This window comes from Parus major, chromosome 5 (assembly GCF_001522545.3).
Source record: "Parus major isolate Abel chromosome 5, Parus_major1.1, whole genome shotgun sequence".
NCBI lineage: Eukaryota > Metazoa > Chordata > Aves > Passeriformes > Paridae > Parus > Parus major.
The window spans coordinates 28,860,106-28,877,375 of record NC_031774.1 but is presented as its reverse complement, the minus strand read 5'-3'; the positions used below and the strand labels follow the sequence as shown (position 1 = coordinate 28,877,375).

The following is a 17,270-nucleotide window of genomic DNA, read 5'->3' as shown; positions in this document are numbered from 1 at the left end:
ATGGCAGGGAGAACAGCTCTTACAAAAGAAAATTAGTTCCACTGACATCTTCACAGAGCTGCCCAGCAGTATGCATAGTCGTGTGCCTCCGTGTCATACAAACACACTGCACGTGTTTGTGCCATGCTCTTGTGTCCCAAAGCAGGTGCACGTAGTCTCGCTGTAACCCCCGGATCATGCGTCGTTCATTTCTCCTCCCTCTGTCACATGCACAAACATGGCCTACAGACTCTATATGTGAAACAGATGACACTTAGTGCTTCTAACATTGATGGTCAGCATTTTATTGATGTCAGCGACTCAAAAGTTAAGAGGCAAAAGGATGACTGAGGAGCCCCATTGCTCCTGCCCAGAATTGGGAAAGAACTCTGTACTGAAAAGAGATTCAGGTGTTTTCCATCTGTCTGTGCTATTTGCTGCCATGGAATCATGCTCTAACACCAACCTAGGTCAGTACTTCTCTCAGCATGATGTCCTCCAGAGGAACGTGAAGGCAGTGTCAGCATTTACTCTGATTTCTAACCTGGACCTATATTGAAGAGCGCCATTCCTGTGAACTGACCAGGCTGAGCTAAAGGTATTTGATTATCTCACTGACAGCTTGAGACAACATCCTATAACAGTGAGCATGCCCAACAGGTTTCAATAGGAATGAAAATAAGCACAAGTCATGCAGGATCTATGAGACCAGCTTGATCTCATAAAGTAGGGTATCTCCTTGTGATATCTCTCTTTGTCTGCCTAAGTTAACAAAGCAAATTGCATCAAACTTCAGCATGCATTGCACATCTGGGAGTGAATTTTCCAGGACAAAAGCCATTCAGTCACCAAGAGTTCAGTGACATGACCTTTCTCAGAGCAACCCACAAAGAGATTGGCACTTCTAGAATTATGTGATTTTGACAACATCTGGAGTTCAGTTGTCTCTGGTAAAACAGATGCTTCACTTCTGCTGATCACAAATTTCTCCCCATGTTCACCATTCTAAGTTCTGTTTCAAGCAGTATTCAGCCAAGAAATAAACATACATTTGCTTGGAAACTGTTCCAAAGAATCTCCTATGTGAACTTCAGAATGTTTTGCTGCTTTACTTGCTCTTGACAAGCTCTGAAACCCATCCAGATCTCTAATTGGGATGGAATCTCTTTTGCATTTTTCCTATCGGCCCAAGTGATATGAGGACCATCCCAGTGAAATGCTGATAGTGTAGTAGGAAGAAAAAAGGTAAAGTAAGAGTCTCTTTGTTACGTGCCTTGCTGTCACTCTAACAAGGAAAGAGTAATGCAGCAACCTACGCTCCCAAATTGTGCTAAACCGGGACCATATTCTGGTCTCTTATGGCTGTTGCAAAATACATCAAAAGATAAGTTAGGTAAGAGTAATGATACTAAATAGCACCGTGAGCACTGAGCCTTGCTGGGCTCTTGCTGTGGCTTGTGTAGACTCAAAAATTTCTGCAGGCAGATGCAGTATGTTAAGAAGTCAATACCATAACAGTTCATAATTCAATTTTCATTTGCTTTGCATTTTACTCTTTCAATAAGAGTGAAAACCTAAAAGAAGCTCTCTTCTGGCACAGCATAAGAGGTTCACCAACCATTTCTGGAATGTTTCAGAGCAGAGGAACATCAATACTGGCACAAGAAATCAAACCAGGAGGAGGCATGACCAAAGTACATCTCCAGCAAACCTCAGCACCTAGGGCAATATTTCCACATAGGTCTGAGCAGGTAAGGGAATAGATGCCATTTGTGCCAGGTAGAGTGCCGTGACTGTAAGACAACAGTTTTTCTGGGAAATAGAAGGGAGAAAAGGCAGCAGCAAGAGGCCTGGCATGGTACTGAGCTCAATCCTGACTCTGCACCCCAGATCTGGCATCAGTGCAGTGGTCTGGCCCTGTGCTCCCTGTCCTCCCATGCGCAGTACAATACCAGCCACATGTGAAACTACTGACTCACACCCAAGAACAGTCTTGGTTTTACCTGTGTTTTGTTCTCCATGAAGCACTGCATAATCATGTTCTTATACAAAATCCTCTCTCAAGTGCTGCAGTTTCTCTCCATCCTAGCTTCATATTATCACCCATTGCCCAGCTGAAAAACATTATTTCTACTGCACTAAGTACTGCCTACTAGTACTTCTTCCTCCTACTAACTTCTCCCCTGTATTAAACTTCCCTACCTTAAAAATAAACTGGACCAGGAAGATGGTTGTTGGGAAACAGTCAGTTTGCAGTTTGCAGTGGTTTTAGATAAGCAACTGTATAACCAGATGTAGCAAGGGCACAAAAGAGGGGCAAAAGCAAGCTTATAGCCAGCTTCTGCATGTGCCAGCCACAACAGGCAGGTGTTTTGCCAGAGCTGAGAGCTCATAAATAAGGGGACACTAAAGAGTTAAAAATATTTTCAGGGAAAGCCGGCTGATGAGAGAAGGGGAAAAGAGGAGGAGCAATCCTCTTGTGCACAGATTTTCCAGAGCCTCCAGAGATCAGTAAGCCCCAGGATGCTTTTCTTTTAGATGTTTTAATTTAGGTGGTTGGAATCTAAATAGGTAATGATTTACCCTAAAGTTGATGTATGGTGACAGGATATAACTTGTCATAGCAATCAGAACTGCAAGAAATGACTGAAATCCAATCCTCAGATTCAGCCTAAAATTCAGCCTGAGAGTGAGTGAATCTTACAGTCATATTCAGAAACAAGCAGTTATTTGCTGTGAGTCATTAAAAATTTGAGATCTGACAAGGTACCGAAATAACTCAGATATGCACCTATATGTGTCACACTTACTCATATCTTACCAGTTCCTGGTAGCCAGCCTTTCTCTCGTTTAATTTCATCTCATTACCCAAAGATATGCCCCTTGTGCGTTTATTTTGTTAATGAAATGCTAGCTTTATTGGAATATCAGCTCTGTAGGGGTTGCCAGGACATATAAAAAAGAAAAGCTATAAACTATGTTCATTATTATTGCAGTGCAATGCCAGGTCTGGTACTGCTTCCAAAAAGTGGGAAAGCGAGAACTTAACATGTCCCTGACCTGTCCAGAGGGACAAAACAGAGAGCTTTTATTTTATTTGTTTCTACAGTGACTCAGTCTGTAGTAACTGGGTTAAAGTCCACTTAGAAACGAATAGAACAAAAGGCCTCCTGTTAGTCCTGGACATTTTCCCTCTTCAGATATCACCAGTAGGATTTAAAAAAAAAGGAAAAAGAAAAAGAAAAAAAAGCCCTCTAACAGAATGCAGGAAACCACAAGCTTATGGGAATGTAGCAGCACTTTGGAAAGGAAAACACTGCCTCAGATTTTCATCTGCAGGGCTTGTGCTTTTTTCCCCGTTTTTTCCTTACCTTCTTTTCATCTCCTTACAGCTAGAAGCATTTGCCAGGTCAACACACAGCCTGGAGAAAAGGCTGGTGAGGAGAGCAGTTAAGTTGCAGGGGGCCATTGCCAGGTCCCAGATAGAGAGGAAAAAAATTGGTCCGTGCAGATCACTGTAGTCTGCAAGGGGACTCCAGCATAGATGGAGAGAGCTTTGGTGCAGCTGGAACTTGCAATAGTTACTTGACAGACTGAGGGTCTTAGCAGGGTCAGAATCCTGGATCCTACAAGGAGGGGAAAGGGGCTTTTTAATAATTTTTATTTGGTATGTCTAGTCTTTTTTTTTTCTTTTTTTAGCTTAATGACATCTAAGTAACAAATTACATAATGTTCTCTAAGATGATAAAAATAGCTGAAATGCTTTCTGTATTACATTCTAAGTATTGTTATGACATGCCTATATTTTCGTTATAAGGAAAACCTTTTCCAGCAAACATTCACTGAATTTCATTAATTTTCACTTCAACTTTTTCCTAAGGAATGTGAACTGGCAGCAATAGAGAAAGCATACTGAAATTTTATTTTGAATATAAGAATGATCACTTTATTGAATCTTCCAAAACTTCACAATCCCCACAACTCCCAAATCTGAGGACAATTGCAGCTGTCTAAAATGAAATGGAAAATTGATACTAATTATTATTTCTTGCCAATAGCTTTAGCTATTGTGATCCTGTTTAGTACCAAAGACCATATTAATTTTTGTTAGGTGAGGTTTATGTTGACCTAGATCAGGGAAACAGCTTGGTAAAAGGTGTAGTGCTGGGGGTAAGGGAAGAAAGGGAATGGATAGCCAGAGCTGTATCACATAAGGCAGCTGTTATTTGACTGCTGCAGGACCATAATCTCCAGTGGTAAGCTTTTGAGTGACTTGACCAAGACCATGTTGCACATAAATAGTTACTTTATTTAGTTAGCTGACTGATTTCATGCTGAGTTAGAGAAGTTTGTCTTTTGTGTTCATAGTTAATAGGTAAACAGAGTCGACCTTGCCATGCCTATTTCACTGACAACTGATGACACCAAGCAGAAAATTCAGTCTTTAAAACAAATTTCTGTTGTTAATACTATATGAATCAGTTCCTTGTAGTAGTTGGTAATGTGTTATATACAGGGTTTCTTCTCCAGGTCATTTGGGCTGGTTTCCATATAAGAAAAAAGAATCAAATATTGAATGACTGGTTTTCATTCAATGTGAAGTGAGGTATTCCAGATCCTAGTGGACAAAGTATCTTCTGAAAAGCATCCAAATTTTGCTCCTTAATCAGCATTTTCATTAAAATAATAAAGTTCAAATACTCTGTTTTCTTATATAACTCTCCTGCCTTAGCCCTCTTCAGGCTGAAAAATTTGAGCTCTCCCAGCCTTTCTTATATTCCAGCCCCTGACCATTTTAGGATCCCCCACTGGACTGCACTTCAGCTTGCAAATGTCTTTCTTGCAGTGTATGCAGTGAGCTGGGCACAATATCCCAGTTTTTGTTGACTAAAACATGGTTAAAGGCTATTTTGCCCTTAGTGTGATCACAGCTGGTCACAGTTGAAAGCATATTTTAAAAACCGGTCCAGAGGTAGAAAATAAAGCCTGACTAGCCAGGGTGTTTTAAAACACAGTTGGGACTACTTACACTTAAAGATTCCAACATCTTATAACACATGCTAACTAACACACTACTTAGTGCTTAATATAAGAAGCATGACTCTTCCTACCTGGATAGTTTTAAATCCAAGTCTGAGGAGTTATTATAATTTAAATATAACAGTTAAATTTAGCATCATTCCAGTAAACAGATGTTCTAGTTCATATTCTAGTGTATATGTGCTGATGTGGAGCAGTTTGGTCGCTAGTGCAGTTTATTACATGATGCACTTTAATTTCATTTTTATGCATCAACCATCCAGCTGGAAATGGAAACATGCTGTTGGTTCATAGGGGAGAAGGCTTGCACAGCTCTGGCTAATGGGGTAACTGGAGCACATCATTCTCTGCTGTGACACTGTACAGGCATTGCATTGCCACATGCAGAAAGTCATTCATTGCTTTTTGAGGTCCAAATTGATAACCAGCACTACCAATACCAGTGTTCACAGGGAATGGAGAAATTCCCTGGAATTTGTTTAAGGTTCAGAGCTTTTAACTCCACCTTCCTGAGCTGAAAGAGAAGCGTTTTTCCTCTGCTCCATCTGGTACAGCTCTCTGGAAAACTTCAGCTTGGCCCACGCCCTCTTCAGCCCTGAACTTTGTAATTTTTCGGCTGCCAGAATCACTAACTGCCCAGTTTAATGTAACTCCAAGTATCTGCAGTGGAGCTGGAGAATACACACATGGAGGAGGCTTTTAAGCTATGCCCAGCAGTTTGCCTTTTTTTTTTTTTTTTTTTTTGGAGGGGGGAAGAAGATGAATGCAGTAGGGGTATACACAGGACTTTCCAAAATAGAACAGATATTCTGTCTGCTGTGAGCTTTGCTTTTGAAATCCCCCTTTTTTTGGAAGGGGGCTGAAACACATTTCTGGAGGAGGGGCTTGCTCTTACATTTGATAAGTGTAAATACATCCATAAAAATTTTTAGAGGTTTTCAGTTCTTCGTGTTTGTTGCCTGTTGCTCAGAAAGCCAAATCCAGCTTGTTAAAGCTATTGTCAAAGTCTGTATAGCCAAAAGGGACCAGCGATTTTCCCGAACCCCAACTAGCAGCTTCCCAGATGAATATGCTGTGCCTGAGTTCCTGCAGCCAAGCAAAGCAAACGGTCATGCAGCTTTTGTGGCACTTGAAGCTTTTTATTCCAGTACCACAGAAAAAATGTCAAACACTTAGAGAAGGGCAGGGAGGCTGCATTTCCAGGATCTGTAACTCCCTTTTCCCTCATTCCCTTTCAAATTGTTTGCAAACCCCGAGCCGATTTTTGTGTTAGGCCATTTCAAACTAAATACACTGTGGTGGTGGTGGTGGTGGTGTGTGTGTGTGTGTGTGTGAAAGGCAGCAAACTGCAAGAAGGAGGCTTCAGCACTATAATAACAAAACAGCAAACAGCCTATGAAGCCAGGAACAGCCCTGCAATAAAGTAGTGTATCCAGAGCTTTAATCACAAGTGACCTAGCAATAACAAATCCGTGCATGCCTGTGGGTGTGGGAGAGAGGAGCAGAAGTGAAAGAGGTACGTTCCCAGAAGGGCAGAGAAAGAGAACAGAAATATTGAGGTGTGGAGGAGGTAAACAGGAGGAGCATGTACTTTGATTGTGTTGTTTATGCATGTTCATTTTAAACAGTTGAAGTTAAAGCTTTCTTCCTGTTTCCTACAACATGCGGAATTTCATGCATTTGCCAAATGTTGAAACAGGAGCAAAAATCAGCATCAGTTCCTCTTGAAACACAATTCAAGCTGTGTGAAAACAGCAAACTGTTAATAAGCACAGTATCCAAGTCAGAGTTATTATCCATAGGGCAGCTGTGGTAGTAGTGAGGAGCCAGAGTTAGGATGTCATAGGGGGATGAAACTAAATCAAAAACAAAATGGAAGTTTACAGAAGTAAATTGTCAATAAGGTTAGTTTTAAAGGGATGTGGTTAAAGAGAAATATCAAACTGTGCATAGCAGAGATGTGTTAATGAATTGCAGTCTTTCTAGTGACAGAATCAAGTAAAACTGTAGCTGTGTAGATGATTCTACATGATATGATATAGATATTCTATATGATTGCCATATAACTGAAAGGTCATCTCACAGCTTGCAAGACTACCTTCTTGGATGTAAATAAAATGGAGCTTTGGTTAGGACTGCTGTATGTCTCCCAGGGACAAGGAGTGGCTTAAATAGCAAGAGTGGACATGTGTACAAATGCAGTGATTCATGACTGTGTGTATCCTCTGTCCAGGGGAGAGACAAATGTGTCAATGCAAACAGAACTGCTGCCTCACAATCCTTAGTGAGGTTTTTTTCCTGTGACCCCTTTGGGGCCATGTTGGTGCACAGCCTTTGTGCTGGAGGCTGAATTGGTTCCTGAGTGCACTTAGTATTTAAAGACATTAATAATTTAGGGCTGCCTGCCACAGCTTCATTTGATGTGATTTGGACTTCTGACCTCCCCAAGCTCTAATTCTCAAAAAGCAAGGGACTGGAGAGCACAAGGACAAGGCACAGAGAGTGCTCAGCTGTTGAACACCCTACTTGTCCAAGTATGACTGTGGACTCCAGGGAGAGCCTTCCAAAGGGACTGAGATTAGTGTTTGGCAAGGACAAGAGTTACTTTACTGAAGTCCACTTTTTATCAAATGTCTTCACCATGTTGCTGTTATGGAGCCAGAGTGATTAGGGGTCAGAACAAACAATGTTCTGCTTGCTTCCCATATATTCCCATGGCTTTTAAGGAGGTTGATGAGTTGTTGGGTCTTTGCCATGTAAACAGAGCCTGCATGTAAACAGAGTGCTGTCTGGTGTGTCCTTAGCCAGTACCAGGCTCAGAGGGCAATAGAACCAACTCAAAAGGCTCTAATAGAGGTAACGACAATGCTGGAGTTTACAGCAAAGGTCAGGGACGAGAGAGCAGCCTATCTTTGGGGAAGGCCATAAATTGTTGCAAGTTCAAACTGGAGAGAGGAGCAAATGGCTGTATTGTTTTCTCCTTTTCTTCTAGGGCTGACTTGGGAGGCTGAGCAACTAAAATCACTATATATTGAACCTTACACATTCCAGCCAGCATACTGATCAAAGCTGTCCAGGGACACTGGTTGTCTGCAACTGGGAAGTGGGGCCCTGTGTGTGTTGTCACATTATAGGCTTTTTTCTCCTGAATCAAATTTGGGCAGTGGCCTGGCATAGGACTCGTTCCCTCTCCACCCTCTCAGGCCAGCTGGCTCATGGCTCTAGGGTTTGGCAGATATGTTTTGGGCTGGGTGCATATCAACGATGTCCACCCTCTCTTGAAATTCTTAGTTTTACTCAAACTTCTGTTGAAAGAGTAGAGTTATTTGTGCAGAGGATGAGGAGAACTGGAAAGAAAGAGGATGTCAGTAAGTACAGCTTTAAACACACATGCAGAACTCCTCCATGGAGGGTAGCGGGAATGACAGAAATTACAAGAGCGGCAGGTTTGTCATGTGGTAAGAGGCAGATAAGAGGCAGAGGGCCAGAGCCCCCTGAAATTACACAGGAGAGACAAGCCCAGGCTCTCTTACTCCCCAGTGTGAGATGGCTGTCTGAGAGGTTGATCCTGGTGAGGCACATCATTGCCCTATACTTTCAAGTTGCCCAGTGTGCCCTGTGACCTGGGAGAGGTGCATGCACAGTGGAGGGCAGTCTGTTCACCCAAAGGCTCCCAGCTTCCACTACTGCCAAGTGAAGGAAGCCAAAACTGGCTTTGCTTTAGGGTGCCAGGATGCAGCTCAGAGGATGTGCATGTGCATTTTCTAAACTACGTGAAGTGACACAGCAAACAGTCCCTGAATGGGAGGAAAAGGTAAAACATAGTGACCTCATTTCAACAAAGAAAACCTCATCCATCATGCAGAAAAGTTAGTAAAAAACATGGCAATTAAATATGTGCCAGCAAATAGCTTCAAATCCTAATTCACCCATGCCCAAAAAAAGCAGTGCCTGTGCCCATTTGGAGGAAAAGACTGTGTTTCATGGTTTTTTCCTTTCAGTCTGTGCAGCCTCTGAGTCCTCTACAGCCAACTTACTTCTTTGGATTCTGTACCAGAGGCAAAGAGTTAATTTCAGGAAGAAGGACAATTTCTCAATGGGTGATAAAAATTATAAAGAAAAATTCCAGTGTGCTTGGCAGTATTTGGAATGAAGTTGTTAAGTCACCTTTGCATCCTGAAAATTAGCACTCTGATAACCAGGACCTGTGGTATCTCAAGTAGAAAGGTGATATTCCAAATCTGCAGGTAGCACATTTTTGTGAAATTTAGCAGTTGCCCTCAGAAAAGTGTTTTGTCAATTTCCTTTTAAATTCCCGTATCCTTATTTTTATTTTGTTTCTGTTTCTCTTTCTGCTAAAGATGAAACAACAGATTCAGAACTTTAACTTTTGGGAGTGTCAGACACATTCAGATTTCTAATTGGACTAATGCAGCAAAATAATGGGTTAAATCAAAACACACACAAACAAAAACATTCCTAAGAAAGTCTGGTTCCAGATTAAAGCATATTTAAATTAAATTCTTGTTTCTGCTACTAGCCAGAAACCATGGTGAGATAAATGAAATCATATGGGAGGAAAAAGGAGGCAGAAAAATTCTAAATGTAACAATGTTTCTTTGGCTGCCCTGTCAGGGAAGGAAGAGAGGAATATTTCTGTCCACTCCACTTTATAGCTGGCTAGGTACACTAACTTATTTCGTTTTCTTCTGAATGAATTGACTTTTGCAGGAAAACAGACTACTGGCATTATCTGGTTCAAGAAGCCTGTGTTATTGCCTGGCTTCTCTTACTGGGCGGATCCAACATGACTTTCAGCAAAAACGCTGCCTGCCTTCACTGTTTTGTGCTCAGTTACTAGCAGTGATGGACTTGTGTAGGAGCTGTTAGGAAAGCTTTGAGTCTCACTGTGACCAAATTCTCACAAGACTGTGAAGAGCAGATTGTATGACAGGGTGATGACAAGGCCAAAGAATGGGCCTGATGGAAGGAATAGGTGGCAGGGGAGAGGGAGAATGGATCTACTGTGTGCTTATCCTGCACAACCTCATGTAACCACAAAATTCCACGAGGGAAAATTAAATTCCAGTTATTTGTGTTTCAGTGAAAAGGGAAGAGAAAATCTGGTGACAGAGAGGAGAAAGTTCCTCGTGTTGGACTGGAGTTGAAAGCAGTATATAGGTGATTCCTGTCTGAGGCCTTGTTTTGTGTATGGGGTGGTACAAACCACTTGGACCCCACTAGTCCCCAGCACCTTCTCAGGGTCCCAACAAGCCTCAAGGAGTGCCAGCAGTGCACCTTCAGCTTGAGTGGACAAGCATAGTGGGCTTTATCCCTATTACAAGAATAGCAAGACTTGAGACCTGGAGTCACAGGTTGTGGGTCTGGTTGTCCCTTGTGACTATTGTAGAGAGCTGTGACTCCATCAACAGCAAAAAATTCACTCTGACTTGTGACTGTGTGTGAAAGAGGTGTTAAGCCAAGGAAATCCATAGCAGAGCAGAGCACGAGGCTGAGGACTGCTGAAGGCCTGGTGCAACTTTGTGTTGTGGCGTTGCACTGTTTCTTTTGTCTGTATTGGAAAAGGTGCACCCACGCTTTGCAGTGAGCAAAACCTTGACAGTGTTCTCACCTCCCTTGCACTGTGTCAGCGGGCATCTCCTCTCTCTCTCTGGGCACACATTCCCATTGCACGAGAAACCACGAGTGCATTGAGGCTGCAAACAGAACAACACACAGTCACACCAGCGGGGACAAAATGCGGAGCCCTTTCCTCCCCCTGCTCCTGCTCCCACTCCCAGGACAGACGCCATCAGCTGTCTGTTACTGCAGGTTGCCATGAGCCTCGTCCCTGGCTCTCCCAAAGTGCATCTTAAGTTTCTGGCAGCCGGACTTAGAGGGCCCAGAAACAGACCTTCTGCCTGCTTCGGCAGCTCCACATCGTGCCTGCCTAGTGCTGACCTTCCCTGCCCTCTGGCCTCTGCCCTTGCCTCTCGACCTGTGGGATTATTCCTGCTGTGCCTTCTCCAGGAGAAGGCCCCTCAGCTGCTGCTGTAGTGTCGAGGGTGACTATGAGAGGAAAGAAGAAAATCCCCCTCGGATGACTTGCTTTTGTGGTGGGCAGAAATCAACACCCTGGGCACAGTGCTGAAGTGCCTTTGGAAAAGCACTGTTATTCTTCTGTGTGCTGACCTCCCCCAGGCCATTCATTTCCCCCCACAGCATGCTCAGCTGCCCTTGTTTCCAGCCATGAGGGCCCTTACGATTCCAAATTCTGCCCATTCTCCCCTGGTTTTGGTCTGAAGAGCAAGACTGGAGTTGGGATTTTAGCTGGAGTTTACCCTTTCCTAGTCCTCATCTCTTGAAGGGCTAGCTGCCAGTAATGGGACAAGCCGCTTCCTTGGTTACTGCACCACAGGCCACGGGTGCTGGAAGGGGGAAGCAGGGGGGATTTTTTGTTTGTTTGTTTGCTTTTCCCTGAACCGTGAAGCTCTGGGCAGTGCTGGAGACAGGATACAAGACCTGATGGACAGGATCTGGTTTTAGCCCATTCTCCCTCCCCTCTCCCGGAGGAGTGGGGCTTGTGGCCCCAGCAGTCTTTCAGGCCCTGCCAGCGGGGGAGTGAGAACTAGGCCCACGGATTGCATCAGGAGTCTTTTTTCTGGTCATGCTGGTTGGTTATAATGAGAAAATACTCCAAATTCCTAGTGAAAAATCTTTTCTTCCTTTTCATTATTACTGGGCCAGACAAGCTAAGCTAGCACAGGAGCCCTGAATGGTAGCTGGCTAGTGGTGCACACGGTGGTGCCAGGGTGGGAGGCAGGACTCCTGAATGCTCATCCCAGCTCTGTGGTTTTTTTATATAAACCCAAAAAAATCAGCAAACTCATTGTGCATTCTGTCTGAACATATCTGGGCATGAAACAGGATCAGTGATACAATCCCGAGAGTTGTTTAAAAGCTCTCTTAGCTAAGTAAGTAAAAAAGACCTCGCAGTGAAAGATACTTAAATACAAAGTGGTGGGACTGTCTCAGATATCATTTCTGAGCAAAGCTGCTTTCAGATGTAGGGGCGAGTACCTTAAAAATGTTCTTCTTTTTTTTTTTTTTTCTTATTCTTCTTCCTCATGTTTGACAGAAATTTAACTTTGTTCTAGACAGTGGATTGAATCCAAAACAGATGAAGACTTCAGTTCAAGGTGTCTTGTCTGTGTCACTGAGGCATTTGTAGCGAGGTGTGAATGGATGAAGTCAGCAATGCAAGTTTTTCTGGAGAATGTACTGGTTAAATCATACTGGTGGACTGTGAAATGTAAATAAATTAATATTTAGGAAAGATTTTATGATTTTTCAGCTGCAAACCTGAGTATATGCTCACTGGTTAATAGACTTGTCATTAAGGCATCAAGACAACCTTTCTAGTCCTTACAGGTGCTGAACTGAGGGGATTTATCTTCATTTATGTCTGACTTGATTATCTTTGCTTCTTTGTCAGGGCTTTTTAAAATACTTTTTTGTTGTTGTTTTTTGGTGATTTAGATTATCACTTTAACTCCTGGGAGCTCTGAGAAATTGTATTTTTTCTTCTTAGGAGAGGGACACTAAATTTCTTCCACAGTTGGTTCGATCAATATGAAATCAACAGTGACACTAAAGTACTGGTTCCCACTATAGGTGCACTTCATCGGTGGGGATTTTACTTCAAAGTATAATGAAGAATGGGATCCAGGATTTGTGTATATACTATGTTACCAGTTTCTGTTGGGTTGTGTAGAGATAACCTTCAATTCCTTCCCTGTATGTTTCTCACTGTCCTTTTTATTTTTCTGTTTCAAATCACGATTTTTCCATGCTTTCCTTTAGGCTTCTCTAAATATATTTAAAATACTCATTAGCTTCTTAATAATACTCTTAGATAAGTAAATGCCTTTTAACAGAAAAATCTTCTCAAAGTGGGAAAAGTGAGGTACAAAATATTAAAAAATATTTCATTAACTCAAATGTGATTCAAAACTTTTAAGTAAATTTTCCTGTCAGCCTTTGAGCATTCTTTAAACAAAAAACATCAACTGTGTGATGGTGGGCAAGGAACAGATACTGAACATAGTAATTTTGGAGGAAATCCCTGGGAATTCCAAATACTCATCCCAGCTCCAAATGGCCTGAAGGTCATGTTTTATATTACAGTATTTCCACTGATTTTTGAAATGGTTTTCAGATATTTCCAGATGTCTTGACTGGAAAAGGTGCTGCTGAAGGCTGAAGCTTGTATCACCATTATAAAGATATAAGAACATCATGGAAAAAAATCCTATCATTCTTTCTTTTGGTGCTTATGTAGCCCCTATCAAAATAGTATCTGAGCATCTCATATGTCTTTAAAAATAGAAATAACAATAACAAACTTTCTGTCTCTCTTTTCCTTCCTAGTCTGTAAGTGAAATTGCTTGATTTGTTCAAAGAACTTTTTTCTTGTGGGTTCTAAATATTTAGCTGTGGTTTTCCACAGTTTATCTACTGTTCCATTACTCCACAGAGAGGAGGAAAAAAAGATGCCATTTCCATTATTTTGTAGAACTCAAAAAGCCACAGTGTCATTTGTTCCCTCTACTGATTCCCATGTAGAACATCACCAACACCATTCCCAGAGTTGTGCATTCATTACTTTATTGATGCATTACTGAGGATGTTTTGGCAGGATTCAGTGTTGTGTAAGCCACATGTGATGTTAGGGGAAGGCTATTATATAGGAAGGCTTTATATGTTAATTGCAGCCATGCACAGGATGGGTCTGGAGATTTAATATTTAACTATTGAGTATGTTTGAGAAATCATTATATTCCCTTATTAATACTCTTGAACTTGATAAAGTAACATTATGTTACACAAGGGTCATTTTTCTCTGTTCTGTCTTTCTGGACTTAATATAAAGCACACTGTTTTAATAATCAGCTTGATTTTTCATTCCAATTTCTGCTTTCTCCTTTGAGATAACAGTACAGCTGCATATTTTCCACATTATTATTGTTTAAAAAGCAGTTTAGAGGATTGCAAAGGAGTTTCCTGAAGCTACTGAAATTTATGGCCACTGTTAGCTCTTCTCCTGAGGGAGTTTTGAAGATTCATGCCTTTTACATGTCAAATTTTTTATAATTATCTCCCTGAAAAAATCTGAAGGTCTTAAAGGTCACTTGTGCCAGGAGACATGGCTTGTGATTAACCAAGATGCTGCACAGCTAGTGAAATTAAAACTCATCAAATCATCCCAAATGCAGTACTGAAAGTAAAGCTCGAGACCATAAAAGTGCACTTCACACTGTGATTCTAGTCCTCATCATGGTACACTCACATGTCCATGGCCTTTACTAGAACAGCATCACATTCCTTCAGTCACTGTGTAGACCAGCTTTTTTTGACTGTCATGGTTGTTTCCGTATCCTTCATCAGATCTTGATGCTCTGTGTGACTGTGACAGAAGTCTGTTCTTTGAACACATCATGATAATTGCTGGTGTGGCTAAATTTCACCTCTTGTGGCAGCATCACCTCTGTTTTTCTGTGGTTGACTAAGCAGCAGGGTTTCTCTTTTTTTTTTCTGAGCTGAGCTGAGGAATTCAGATGTCTGGGATATGGTGCTATCTGTTGTAAAGTGAAGGCAGTGTATAGTTAGGTGTCATAAATGCTCTCCTGGCATCCAAGGGTGCCGCCTCTCATGCACTTATACATGTCTTATGGTATGGGAAAGATAACTGAGCCATGTGGGCCTCTGTGGTTGCAGAAGTGTGTTAGTGTATCTCCTTTGGGAGGAGAAGGAATGTGAGATGAGTCTTGGTCTTCTACATTCACAAGCAGCTAAGTGTTAAAGAGAGGCAGCAGCATTTTATGATCATGACAGCTAAAGGTTGCTGAGAAATGCTATTATCGGAGTACTTTCCACCCCTTTCCTCATAGTAAAAAATAAATTTCCATATTAAAAAATATTCTCTTTCAGAAGTGTCACATTATTTCCAAGTTGCACAATCTAACAGTGGGAAAAAGTAATTATGAATAACACAGAAACAGTCCTGTTTCAGAAATAGGATGCAGATATTTGTCTGAATGTATCATCTGCAGTACACTTAATGAAACATTGACTTTCCCGTAAGAACCTCTGTGATGTTTCCAGTTCTATTTTACCCTTAAAAATGTTACATTTTCTTCTGCTGTCCAAAGAAGGATCTCATAACTAATAACAGTTTTAAAGACCTATCAGTGTTTAAGTGGAAACTTCAAATAAATGCTTTTCTTTTTTATGTTAGTTCTGCTAATATGGCAGTTTTACTCTCATTCTTTAGTGAAAATACCTATAGTTTGGGAACAAGCTATCTTGCCCATGTCTCTGTGCTTGTGGTATCTAATCATGCAATTTTTGATTTAGGAAGTTATTTTCCCTCTTCTTTACAAATTCAAGCACATACCAATATTCCAGCAAGTGTCTGCCTGCCCATGTGTAGAAAATGTAGTACTCCCATTGCTGTTCTCTTAAGTCCTTTATTTACTCCCATCTGTTTTGGGATCTGTTTTGGAACCATTCTCACTATGGTAAGAATCTTTAAATGACTTACAGAAACTTAGGTCAGTGGCTTAGCTTGCCTTTATTCTGGCCTAATTCTCCCTCATCTTGCCCCAGCCTTATCTGCCATTGTGTACAATTTCCCCACCATTGCAATAAACTTCACCTTCTTTTATGTTCCTTTCTCTCTGCCCATTAATTCCAGACACCAAGCACTTCCTCTTTACCTACAAGGCAAATTATGGTTTTTTTTTAAGTAGTTGGAGTATGGGAGTAGAAATTTCATGAGTAATAATGCTACCTGACACCGAAATATTGGTCAAGATGCTTTAACTTTTGTCTCTGGATTGTTTCCCTGGGTGACTAAGCAGAAAAAATAATGTGGGCTTAATTAGATGTTGGTCTATGAGCTACTAACATTAAAAATACAGGCAACAGTATGGGTGCTGGAGAGTTTGACCACAAATATCTCTTTTAATGCCTCAATGCCTCTCTTGTTCTTTTAACTTAATTAACAGATGTTAATCTTCTAACTTTATAACTTAATAGTTCTACAGCTTAGAGTTTATGAAAGACACTACGGTGCATCTTCTGAAAATATAATGGTGTATTATTAAAATTATGGCTAAAAAATTTACTTTCTGCATTAGCAGAACAGTAAAGTAAGAATACTTTGCCATTCTCAACCACTTCACACTAAAGCATCCAAGCCCTGCAGTTTAGGCCTTGGTCCTTTACTCCATCTGTATTCCTTACATCATACAAATGAGAGGTTCTTTTTGCCTGAATGCATGGAGCATTGCCCAGTTACAGGCAACACATTTTCGCAATAGCTCTTGAAGAACTTCACCAAGAGAAGCACATACAATGATTCCAGCTTTATGGTAGACACCGAGTAATACAGTATATGGTAGAATGTAGTATTAAAAAATATTTTTAAAAATATTTTAAAAATATTCCTGGCTTTCTGGCTCCCATCTCCCTGGTCTGACAAGGGGGAACTTTAATAGCACTCTCTGCATCCTCCATGTTACAATATGGAGAGACAGTGATAGGGGTCCTTTAAACAAGCCTCTTTATACTCACTGCTTAAATCAAGGGAGATGCAGAATACTACAGCATGAGTAAGGAGAGAATGAGCTTTCTAATTTGTTCATGCTTAATAACCTCTACTGTTCATAGCAAGAGAAATAAGTGTACTTACACATTGTCAGGCAACTGCCTGCAGCACATGCTCAGCCTTTCATGACTGAAGTTGCATGCATGTACAAGACAGCAGAAGTGAAACCACCGTGAATCCCTTTAGAATTTATAAATGAGGGAGGACTTAAAGAGTTAAGAAAAACCCTCTGCATATACCTGGTATATAAAACTGTCATGTAATCGAATGCGAGGAATGCACTCCACTGTGTACATTAGCAAACACTCCATGCAAGCCGGCTGGCAGAGGTTCAGGGTTTTCAGTGCTGCCTTGCATTACAAAGCCCTTCTTTGTTCTCTCAGCTCTGTTTTAAATATCTGATGACTGTTCCACACCATGTTAGTGCCAAATCCCCAGCTTCACTGCAAACTCTTTACAACAGCATATTGTGGGCAGATTGGATGGGGTCTGGCTGGTAGAATATGGGTATCTCCCCTTCCTTTGCTTCTCAGGCAAGTACTCTCACCAACTCTGCCATCTCCCTGTAATTTCTGTAGCC

At 41.4% G+C, this 17,270-nt stretch overlaps 1 protein-coding gene and 1 long non-coding RNA gene across 3 annotated transcripts in view; one reads left to right on the top strand and one right to left on the bottom strand.

The window, feature by feature from the left end:
• The window catches only part of RAD51B (RAD51 paralog B), a 366,995-nt gene that overhangs the window by 292,898 nt on the left and 56,827 nt on the right, over positions 1–17,270 (top strand). The window lies entirely within an intron of this gene.
• LOC117244534 overlaps positions 1–17,270 on the bottom strand; it is a 92,066-nt gene that overhangs the window by 48,913 nt on the left and 25,883 nt on the right. Inside the window, exons 3-4 of the long non-coding RNA XR_004497840.1 lie at positions 10,652–10,736; positions 3,351–3,605 (exon numbers count right to left, since the gene is read on the bottom strand). This is a non-coding gene — a long non-coding RNA (uncharacterized LOC117244534). The remainder of the gene's footprint in view (positions 1–3,350; positions 3,606–10,651; positions 10,737–17,270) is intronic.